The sequence below is a fragment of the Glycine max genome, chromosome 20 (genome assembly GCF_000004515.6).
Source record: "Glycine max cultivar Williams 82 chromosome 20, Glycine_max_v4.0, whole genome shotgun sequence".
In the NCBI taxonomy this organism is placed as follows: Eukaryota; Viridiplantae; Streptophyta; class Magnoliopsida; order Fabales; family Fabaceae; genus Glycine; species Glycine max.
This window is the reverse complement of record NC_038256.2, coordinates 5,592,184-5,604,728: the sequence shown is the minus strand read 5'-3', so window position 1 is coordinate 5,604,728 and position 12,545 is coordinate 5,592,184. Positions and strand designations below refer to the sequence as shown.

Genomic DNA, 12,545 nt, shown 5'->3' with positions numbered 1-12,545 from the left:
TTCAAAGCTTTAATTAAATTAATAATTTATTAAAATACTAATAAAAACATACATGGCAATTATCAATCTCACATGTCATTAAAAACTATCGTAAATTTTATATTAAAAATAATATTTATGTTAATCATAAAGATTTAGAAAATGATCCTATATTAATTATGTTTAAAAAATTTACAAAATCAAAATAAATTGTGTTACTTATAAGATTATCTTTTATGAAAATAATAACTAATAGTTATGAGAAAAAAATTCTTAAAAATTGTTGAGTAATAAGAAGAAAGGAACAATGCTATCTTGTGACACAGATATTAATATGATCCACCTTTTATTAGATGATTTTATTTTTAAATTGCTTCTTAAACTTTTTAATTTTTTTCCTAACCTATAGTAATTTTTCACTATTTCTATATTATTAATTTTTCTTATTCTGTCACTTTTTTTATTAATTGTATTAAATTTTTATTTTTTTGTTTTTTATTTATTATTTAACAAAATGAGAGGCACAGTCCACCCTAAGAAAATGAGAGGGATCCCTCTCTTCCCCAATAAATATAAAAGGAATGCTAATAAAAATTTTCAATTATAAATGTAATTATATATAGTTTTAAAAATATCAATAATGAATTATAAAAAGAAAAATATTAAAAAGTGAAAATTTATAGTCAAATATTTTATAAATAGATAAAGAAATTATCTTCACAATGAAGACCATAAAAAAGATAATTATAATATTTATCTAAAAGTGGTATTATCTTCAAAATAAAAAATTATAAGTGGATGAAATATTTTTTAAAGATAAAAATATTCTAATTTTAAAATAACATATACAATATTAATAAAAAAAAAAAAAACTAGGGCGGGCAAGCTCCCTCCACACCCACCCACAGATTATATTTTCTCTTCTTTAATAGTATATATAAATTGAATTATAAACATGATAATAAGGTAGGTCCGTAACAAATTTGACTGTTTTGAGTTTTTATGTGGCTTCTATAAAAAAAATAGCATAATTTTGTAAAAGTTAAAAATATAACTAAGGAAAAGTTAAACTTGACCCAAATACACTTTGTCCAAAGTCCATTAGAGTTGGAAAAATTATGAAAATTCATGTAAACTACACATGACAATGGGGTGAAATGGGAAGGAATGTGTGGTTTTTTCTTTTCATTTTTCTCTCAAAATCGTTCTTTTTCCGATTTATGATGGACGTGAATTTTTTTTTCAATCTCTCCTATTGGGGATTAGGTATATCAATTCCCTACCCATACTCGTCCAATAATTTATATAAAAAATATAATTCTTGTGCAAAAAAAATAATATTTTAAAAAGTTTTTTGATAAAATTTAATATATTATTTACTCATATGCCTTGACTATAATAATGTATTGATAGTTTACAAACAGATTATTGTCAAGCTTCACACCCAATCTTATTGTAGATGATTATAATTTGTATTAAGATGTCAAATATTACAAATGAAATGACACAAACCTTCCTTTATAAATAAATGTATATAGATCAAGAAATGAATCCAAAATAAGAAATAAGGAGGAAATAGTAAGGGTAGTCATGTAATATACATAATATAAAATAAGAATAATTTAATAAGTATATATCAAGTATGAGTATGAGAACACGCGGGTAGGTATATATTGATTTTTGTCCCTGTCTCTCAATTAAACAAATTAGGTATTATCCATATCAATATCCGTGTTAAGTTAAAGTGAAGATTTTTCGTTAAAGTTAAGATAAGTGTGTGGGTTGTAATTATTCAGGTCTAATCTAAACTCTTTTTCTTTAATTATTTATATATTTTTTTAAAAATCATATATTAAGTTATTAATTATATTTTAATTAAAAAAATATAATAATTAATAAAAAATAAAAAATTTAAAAGGTAAGCATTTAAAAATTAAACTAAATTTTTAAAATAAATTCTGTAATTTTAATTGTATTATTTCATAATTATCATTTAAATATAACACACATTTATATTAATTATTGTATATTAATTCCTTTGAAAATTAAAAGAAAAACTGTTTTTAATAATAGAGTTTAACTTTTATAAATTTTTTTATAGAATATTGATAAAATAATTATATCGTCAAATAATTAAAATTTATTATTAATATATTTTATTTAATTATTATAAAAATAAAAAATTTACATACAAAAACATTTATTCAGAAAATGTATATATTATTTATTATAAAAATGTCTAATAAATATTTAATAAGTATATTTTATGAGATATTTTTCACCATTCAACAAATAAATATTAAATCATCATTTTATATTTTCTTGTAATGAATAATTTTTTTTCCTAACCATTCTCAAAATTAGGGATTAGTGTTTATTATTATAATACTTTATTTACTGCTTTGAAAAAAATACTTTACTTCTATTTAAAACATCATTATCATTTACTGATTTATTAATCCTATCTCTTATTTTTAATAATATACTCAATTTTAAAAAAATAATTAATATTTTTTTATTTTATAAAAATGATGAATACAAAATATTATCATTATGTAATTTTATTTTTATTTTTATTTAATTTATTGAACATAATTCTAAAAGACACAAGCTTTTGCGCTTATGGTCTTCAATTGTAAACAGCCCGAAATTCCTGAACATGTGCCATCTGGAACCTAATTGGGACACGTTTGGTGGTTCTGCTTTTTCTGTCTTGTCCTTTATCACCAAAGAAAAATCTGCACTCGTCTAATTCTCTCTATTTCGTATGTTCGTTTCCAACACTGGCACCTTCTCTACTACCTTATAATAAAACACGTGTCATCTATCTACTACCTCTATTATTATCTTATATTTTATTATCATTTTATTTTATTATCTTATAATAAAGAATGCCAAAGACGCCACATGTCAGTTGCAGAATTTTTGGCTGATTTTCAATTTTTTCCGTTAAAATTAGCGCTGCGTCTTGTTTTTTTGCTTTCTTTCAAACGCAACGAGCTTTCCTTTCGGCAATCCATACATGTTTCATCTCGCGCTTTCTTCCTTTTTTTTATTTCAAAATCCATGTTTTCTTCTTCTTCTCGCACTACCTACACATACTAGTTCTACACCTTTGAGCTACCAAATTTATGAGATCACATCGCCGAAAGCCCATTGAAGAAGCACTATGTTCTGTTTCTTACAGTATGAAAAATTTTTGCAATTCAAAAATTTTATGTTTCTTCTCTCCATTTCGCGCTTTCTTTTCCTTTGTGTTTCGGCTGTTTCAAAATCCACAAATTATGCTTCTCCTCTAGCTAGCTCAGCTTGTCATTTCACACGCCAAACCTATGAGGCTTTTAAAAAATTTCATCTTTCTTCCAGGCCTCTTCCTCTTCCTCTTATGATGAGCTTTTCAAATTTGAATTTAAATGGCCTCATAATGAGGGTTTGGAATCGAGTTGTACCGCCCGCTTTGTTTTGAGCTCCGTTGTCATTGACTTCTTGCCGCTCCACCTCTCACCGCTCTGATCCCGCCGCCACAAATCCTTCCTCATTTCCTGTGATTCCTCCTGCCACAAATCTACCTCTGGTGACTCTCACAGAGCCAACAACAACAACAACGATTATCTCGAAGCTTCTCTCCTTCTCTCAAGCCTCATTTGCACAAGTAATTTTATAAGAAGCTCTATTTCGTTTTGGAGATTTTTTTTAATTGAAAAGTTGTTTGAATTGTGAAATTAGGGATCCACTAGTTGAAGGAGAAATGGGGCTGACATTCACAAAGCTTTTCAGCCGACTTTTCGCGAAGAAGGAAATGCGAATTTTGATGGTTGGTCTTGATGTTGCTGGTAAGACCACTATCCTCTACAAGCTCAAGCTTGCAGAGATCGTTACTATAATTCCTACCATTGGTGAGTTTCTAAATTTTCTCTTTTTCTCCTACCTTAATAGATGTATTATTCTAATTGTTCTTTACATGTAGTAGGAATATGTCTTACTAGTTAAGATTATATAGAATTATCTTAATTAACTACTAATGTCTTTGTTGAACACGTAACCTCAATAACTTAAGAGAGGGGTGAATTAAGTTTTAAAGAATTTTTCGATTAACAAGTTTTAATCCCTTTTTTAAAATATTTGTGATAGATTCAGAATGTAGAAGAAGAAACAATAATTAAATTAATCAATGTTCTTTAAACGTGCAAGACAAAATCAATTGCAATAAATAAATGAGATAAGGGAAGAGAGAATTGCAAACTCGGTTTATACTTGTTCGGTCACTTCCTGCGCCTACGTCTAGTCTTCAAGTAACCCATTTGAGATTTTCCACTATCCTTGTAAATTCTTTACAACTTTTGAACATACCTTGGGATCCCTCACCCTTGTGTTCAAAATCCCTCACCCTTTTGATAACAATTGTGTTTATGAGATGTACAAAAAAGATTTATCTCCTTTAGAGTAGATAATACAAATTGAAGATCTTAGAAGAATTCTCAATTGATTTGCAAGTGTTTGACCAAATTGTAGTTTTGAGAGAATTTGACAATTAGGTTCTGTTTTTGAAAAATCTCTTAATGTTTTCGAAGTAAAGATACACACACACACACACACACACATATATAGGCTCTTTGGTGGCTGTTCAAAAACAATTTGAAGAGATGTGTCTTTTCAAAATATTTTCTAAAATTTTTCTACTGGTAATCGATTACAACATTCTGGTAATCGATTACATAGTTATATTTTGAAGAGTCATGACTTTTTAAAGTATTTTCTGAAGTCTCGTTGTTGGTAATCAATTACGAAAACTGGGTAATCGATTACAGAATTCAAAAATTCAAATTTCAATATTTTGAAAAGCCATGTGCATTATGTCTTGAGTAATCGATTACAGAATTTGGTAATTGATTACCAGTTCAAAAAATACTTATTTTGAACTGATCAATCTTTAGTGAAAACAGTTTAAAAACAAACTTTGAGGCCAAAACTTATAGCAATCAATATGAGATTCTTTTAACAAATTGACTAAGACAATTATTTAGTTAGGACTCATGATAATAACTGAGTTCAGGGCCACTAGGCCAGTTGCGGCAATGATCTTTTAAGATGGAGTGTGATCAACATGTTTCTAAACCTGTGAAATGGATTTTACTGTTGGATCAAGTGGCCTCGGAATAATTAATAAGGGGGGGGGTTGGATTAATTATTAACATGTCTTGACTAATTAAAAAACCTATCCTTCTTAATGTTACTAGATTCAATTAGGCTTTTACTACAAAGTTAAGAAAGTAAACAACCAAAATAGAAACTTAACCAAAAGTAAAAGCAATAATTAAAAGTGCACAGCGGAAATTAAAGAGTGTAGGGAAGAAGAAGACAAACACAAGATTTATACTGGTTCGGCCATAAACCGTGCCTACATCCAGTCCCCAACCAACCTGCGGTTCTTGAGATTTCTTTCAACCTTGTAAAAACCTTTACAAGCCAAAGATCCACAAGGGATGTCCCCTTCCTTGTTCTCTTTGAAAAACCAAGTGGATGTACCCTTCACTTGAATTGATCCACAAGAGATGTACCATCTCTTGTTCTCAGTATAACAATCCCCAAGTAGATGTACCCTCTACTTGTACCACAAAGGATGTACCCTCCAATGTGTTGGGACAAAAAATGCTCAGGCGAGTAGTCCTTTGAGTCTTTGTAAAGGGGAAACAAAAGATATCTCAGGCAGTTAGTCCTTTGAGATCTTTTGTTTAAGGGGAAGTGACGAATCAAAAGAATTCTCAAGTGGTTAGTCCATTGAATCTTTTTAAGGGAGAAGAGAGACACAAAAGAATTCCGACGGTTAGTCCTTCGTTCTTTTGGCAAAGGGAGAAGAGAGACACAAAAGAATTCAGGCGGTTAGTCCTTCGTTCTTTTGGCAAAGGGAGAAGAGAATGAAAAAGATGAATAACACAAGTTTTTGATCAAAGAACTTTTCTTGAAAGAGAAAGTATTGAACAAAAACTTTTAGAAAGATGACGAGAAGATGAATCAGAAAAATTTCTATAGAAAGAGTTGAAAGATATTGAATGATGTTGAGAGAAGATTGAAAGATAGATTATTCAAAGATGATTGATGATTATAGAAACTCATGACATGATCACATATTTATAATCTCTTGATGACTCAAGTCAAAGCTTCTGACTCTAGGTAATTTCTTTAAAACTAGTCACTTAAAAAAAGTTGTGACTTTTGAAAAAATCTTCAGAAACAAGTCACTTGAAGAATTGTGACTTTTGGAAATGTATTTTTCGAAATCAGTCACTGGTAATCGATTACCATTAAGGTGTAATCGATTACACATCAACATATGTGACTCTTCATTTTGAATTTTGAAAATTAAAATGTTTAGAAGCTCTAATAATCGATTACAAGTATTGTGTAATCGATTACACAAGTTTAAAATGATTTGAAAATGTTTAAACCCAAGTTGTGACTCTTGAGATTTTAAATCTAACGTTTTAAAAACACTGGTAATCGATTACATAATTATGGTAATCGATTACAACTTTGTAAATTAGTTTTTGAAAACAATGCTGGCTATTGATAATCGATTACTACCTTCTGGTAATTGATTACCAGAGAGTAAAACTCTTTGGTAATGATTTTGTAAAAACTTCTTGTGCTACTCAATGTTTTGAAAAAACTTTTTTAGTACTTATCTTGATTGAGTCTTCTCTTATTCTTGAATCTTGAGTCTTGAAACTTGATTCTTGAATCTTCAATCTTGAAACTTGATTCTTGAATCTTGATTCTTGAAAATTGATTCTTGAAACTTGATTCTTGAATCTTTGGAATTTTCTTAACTCTTGATTCTTTGGCATCATCAAAATAATCTTGAAAGGCATTGCTTTCACATTTACCACAAATGACATGGGTTTTTTTATGTCCATTTAGTTTAGACACAAGTGAAAGCATAATTTTAGAAGTTTGTGTTATTTAATTTGAAAGTGGGAACTCCTTTCATCTTGAACTAAACTGAAACTCTAGCACAACCTACTGAAGAGAATATCAGAACAAACTTGGGCAATATGTTTTGTTCCATTCTTATGAAACTAAGTTCAATGGAGAATAAAACTTCTGAATCTGCTAATCCTGGGAATCTTTTAGTTGAGACTGATCTAGTAAATTTTGATACAACAACTTTGATAGCTTTTGGCCATTCCAGAGAGTGACATGAGGCAGCAGTTTAAGGGAAACTACAATTTTGTGATTGGTTAAGTAAGTTCTCTTATTGAGACTTTTGCCTCTTGCTTTGTGTATCTAACCTTTTTCATGCTTACACTCATTTGGTGGTAAAACATTTAATGGACAACAACAATAATTTCATGTAGTTTTCATAAATTATTTTGATTGTTATCAACATTGATTAAAGTTTTCCTTTATCTTTGATAGATAATGTCTGAAATTCAAAACCCAATCCATATGGAATTTGGTAGGAACCTTCGAGGGAAGAATGGCCTAATTTGTGAGAGTGTTCTTATGGAATTGAAGGAGTTCGTATCAATGTGTGGAGGGCCCAATGAGAAACTGAGAGCTGACAGGTTGATAAATTGCCTCAGGTGAGTTTAATCTATGTTTGTTTGTTTGTCTGCAAAAAGAAAGAAAATTATTTTGTTGTTGCTAGGTTGTTAACTATGCTAAATAAATGTATCCAGGCCCAACCATCAATTCTTTGTTAAAATTCTTCTTTCATATGTTGTTTTTATTTTAGGCTCTTTAAAAATATGAGCTTGAATTGATTTTTTTATCTTACTAAGTATTCGGGCCAAGTCTATGATAAATTCTACATCTCTTTCAATTTCCTTCTTATGGGTCTGCCAATTCTGTCCAAAAGATTTAATATGCATATGATTATATCAATCATGACACAATCAACTTGGTTAAAATTGCCACTGAAGGATAAATATTTTTATTTTTTTACTTGGTTGATGTGTGGCATTTCCAATGGTTCTGTGTTGGTGGTTCAGAAATGTTCAAGTGAATTACGTCAAGATTTTAGTGCTTTTTCCTTTTGGTTTTTTGAGCATCCCTTCTCTTTGAAAGAAGCCAATAATTTCATGATGATTTTCTTTGTTTCAAAACTTTGGTGTTTGCAATTTGAGAAGCATTTGAGGGTAACATCATTATCATATATATATATATATATATATATATATATATATATATATATATATATATATATATATATAAATTTTCAATGTTAATAAAAGATTAATTCATTATTGGCTGAAGTCAATATTTTGAAGGTAGGGAATTGATCATATTGACAATAGATCAATAATTCTAAATTCATAACATTTTGTGACACATATTATTTTTATGTTTCTTATAAAAAATGTTTAAATAGGAAAATGGATTTTTTTATACTTTTTTATTTTTAACCTTTAATTTCAAAAGATATCAAATAAATATGAAAGTAATTACAATTACATATTATATGCTGAATTTCTCAAAGATAATCCTTCAATCTAAATTCAATTAAAATTGGAGTTATCTTGTGTATAGTAGTTGTGGGGATACTTTTGTCTATTGCTAAGTTAGAAAGAGATTAGAATTTAGAAATGAAATTTGAGTGTTGAAATTTGATGTTGAAAACTATAGATACTAGCCCTTTTGGCTGAAGTGACAGTTCTCGAAGAGCAAATTGTTAGGCTTGAAGAGCAGGGTGTGCATTTCAGATAGGATTTGTACCAGGAAACTGTCTGCATGTCATCTTCTATGAGGAAATTAGAAAATTCAGTTTCAGCTCCTCCAAACAAGTCAAATCCAACATTTACATCAGAAGATAATTGACCTTTGTTTTTGCTTTTGATGATTTTTTATTGGATTATTTCATACAACTGCAGTGATATTACATGATAAAATTTGTATCTTCAAAGATTTTTTTTGGGGGGAATGTTCTCCTTTAAAATACTCAATTCTGTTGTAGGATGGTATGACTTGGCATGAACAATAGTAAATCTAGAAGAATGTTAGTTCATTTTTTAGTTTTCTTTTATTTCTAGCTTGAACTGAGAGGAATGTTTTTGCAAATAAGAATAGAGAGGAATATGCTATTTAAATAAAAAAAATCATTTTAATAACAATGTAAAAAAGTATTCTATTGTAATTTTATTTTTTATTTGTCTAAGACTGGGTGCTTGAAAGCAATATTGGGTTGTGAGTAATTTTAGATGATTTTGGAGGACCTATTAAAGGAGATAAAGTTCTTATAGTGCCTATCTTTTTCATATAAGGTAGTGTTTGGCCTTTTTTTCTTCTAACTTTTCATCGAAGAAACAGCTTAGGCATGAAGAGAACATTCATAGAGCATTGCAGAGTGCTTTCTTCCGCCTTATCTCCGTCCCTATGTTAGTATATATGAATTTCTCTAAGTCATTTTCTGAACACAAGTACTTTTGTTTGTTGCTAAGTTAGAAAGAGACTAGAATTTATAAATGAATTTTGAGTGTTGAAATTTGATGTTGAAAACTATAGATACTAGCCCTTTTGGCTGAAGTGACAGTTCTAGAAGAGGAAATTGTTAGGCTTGAAGAGTAGGTTGTGCATTTCAGTCAGGATTTGCACCAGGAAGTTGTCTACATGTCATCTTCTATGAGGAAATTGAAAAATTCAGTTTCAGCTCCTCCAAACAAGTCAAATCCAACATTTACATCAAAAGATAATTGACCTTTGTTTTTGCTTTTGATGATTTTTTATTGGATTCTACATTTCGTCGTTTATATAATTGACTATAATTATAAGATACTTCTATGATCATAACATGTTTATATAATTGACTATAACTATAAGATACCTATGGGATCACTTGGTACCGTGCAGAACTTTTTGATATGAAGTTAAAGGTTTTAAGATGCAAAAGTCTGAAGGGAAATCTCACTTAGAGTTTTTTTTTATCATTTTTTTGTTATACTAGCAAAAGTTAAATGAAATTATATTTATATTTTAGTCTTGCTCTCATTTAAATTATATTTATTTTTTAAGAGAAATTGTATTTCTATACTAGCTTCAAACAAATTATTCTGATATCAAGTACTTTTGACCCTAAGGCAGTGTTCAGAAAAATTTTAGAAATAATTTTATGTGTTTTGTTTTCTCGGGTTGGATCACAATGCATAGTTGTTGCTTATATATATTTAGCATCCTTCATACACTTAATTATTCTTAAATAACCTTATGTATTTGTTTGAAATAATCTATAAGGTTATTTAATTCCAAATTAATGAGTATTTCAATTACTCATAGAATAATGGATGTTAAATTATATGATGATTGGTTTATGGATATATTGAAATTCATTGTTATAAATCATTTATAGATCGTCCAAAGGTTGATTAGTTGTTCTTATAATCAATGAATATAATTATAAATAATTTGTGTGTATCATTAATTTTATTTATATACTCAAAGGTAGTAGGTACTACTAATTGGTGCTTATTTAATTGCTAAATAATGTTTAGAGTTTTATTAGCATCACCATGTTTTCATGTTGTGTGTTGGTGTATCACCCAAAGGAGAACATCAATATGCATTGATTGTTATCTGAATGAATTATATGTATGACATGTATTTTATGTCTCAAAATGCTTATGTGAATTTTATTGTGCAATACCTGTTCCCAATCCACTAAATTCTCATGTATCATCCGTCCCAATTTTTAATGGGCTTAACTTCTCTAACTGCAATGAGCAAGTCAAATTTCATCTCGGTGTTTTGGATCTTGATCTTGCTATATTGGAAGAGAAGCCTACTACTATTATTGATGCTAGTAGCAATGAAGAGAAAGTCTATTATAAAACTTGGGACAGATCTAACAGACTTAGCCTAATGTTCATGAGAATGATTGTTGCAGGCAGTATTAAGACAACTCTCCCTAAGACCAATAGTGCTAAAGAGTTTATGGGGTTAATGGGAGAGCACTCTCAAACAAGTGATAAGTGTCTTGTTAGGACATTAATGAGTACATTGATCACCATGAAGTTTGATGGTTCACGTACTATGCATGAGCATGTCATTGAGATGACAAACATTGCAGCAAAACTTAAGACCTTGGGAATGGTTGTGAATGAGAACTTCCATGTTGAGTTTATTCTGAAATCATTACTGTCCGAGTAAGGCTCGTTCCAAATGAGTTATAACACCATAAAAGATAAATGGAATGTGCATGAATTACACAGTATGTTAGTGCAGGAAGAAATGAGGCTTAAGAATCAAGGAAGTCACTTAGTCCATTATGTAAGCCACCAAGGGAATCAAGGAGCTAGAAAAAAATTTGTGAAGAAGCATGATAAAGGCAAAGGGCCATTAAAGATTAATAACAACTCTAAGCAAATCCAGAAGAAGACATCAAAGAGAAATAATTGCCATTTTTGTGGGAAATCTGGACACTTCCAAAAGGATTGCCCAAAGCGTAAGTCTTGGTTCGAAAAGAAAGGTAAGTTGAATGCTCATGTATGTTTTGAATCAAATTTAACTGAAGTTCTCCATAATACATGGTGGATTGATTTTGGATGTATGACTCATGCTTCTAATATTATGCAGGGATTCCTAACAATCCAAACCATAAGCCCAAATAGGAAGTTTGTCTTTATGGGGAATGGAGTAAAAGCTCTAGCAGAAGATGTTGGGACTTATCATTTAAAACTTGACATTATATGCCATTTAGATTTACTGGAAACTCTTTATGTACCTAATTTATCTAGGAATTTAGTTTCATTATACAAACTTGATGTCACTAGATACTCTTTTAATTTTGGTAATGAATGTTTTAGTTTATTTGAGCATAATCATCTCATTGGTACTGATGTTCTTTGTGATGGTTTATATAAATTGAAATTAGATGGTTTGTATGCTGAAACCATTTTAACTCTACATCATAATGTTTGCACTAAACATAGTTTAGTGATTGAACAATCTGTTTTCTTGTGGCATAAACGTTTAGGTCACATTTATAGAGAAATGATAGAAAGATTAATAAAGAATGAAAATCTTCCTTATCTAGATTTTACGAATCTAAATATTTGTGTGGATTGTATCAAGGGAAAACAAACAAAACATATAAAGAACTAAGCTACAAGAAACACTCGGCTTCTTAAAATTGTGCATACTGATATTTGTGGGCCTTTTGATGTTAATTCTTTCGGAAATGAAATATACTTTATTACCTTTATTGATGACTATTCACATTACCGTTATGTTTACTTACTGCATGAGAAATCTCAGGCAATGAATGCCTTAGAAATTTACTTGAATGACCTAGAAAGACAATTAGATAGAAATGTGAGAGTTGTCAGGTCTGATAGAGGTGGTGAGTATTACGAAAGATACAATGAAACTTGACAACAACCAAGTCCATTTGCTAAACTCCTTTAGAAATGTGACATTTGTGCGCAATACACAATGCTTGGTACACCACAACAAAATGGTGTGTCAGAAAGGCGTAATAGAACTTTAATGAATATGGTTAAGAGTATGTTAAGCAATTCAACTTTACCCATATTTTTGCAGATGTATGCCTTGAAAGTTGTCAAGTATTTGTTGAA

The 12,545-nt window shown here is 29.5% G+C and overlaps 1 long non-coding RNA gene across 19 annotated transcripts; it reads left to right on the top strand.

Moving 5' to 3' along the window:
• Positions 1 to 2,957: 2,957 nt before the first annotated feature.
• Positions 2,958 to 11,778, top strand: LOC100783344 (uncharacterized). Of its 19 annotated transcripts, none has more exons than XR_003266101.2 (6): positions 2,958 to 3,165; positions 3,346 to 3,875; positions 7,153 to 7,221; positions 7,396 to 7,562; positions 10,856 to 11,437; positions 11,545 to 11,778. It is a non-coding gene; the product is annotated as an uncharacterized lncRNA (long non-coding RNA). The 19 variants fall into 19 exon arrangements; XR_003266100.2 differs by having other exon boundaries at positions 2,958 to 3,631; positions 3,706 to 3,875; XR_005890425.1 differs by having other exon boundaries at positions 2,968 to 3,165; positions 7,169 to 7,221.
• Positions 11,779 to 12,545: the final 767 nt, after the last annotated feature.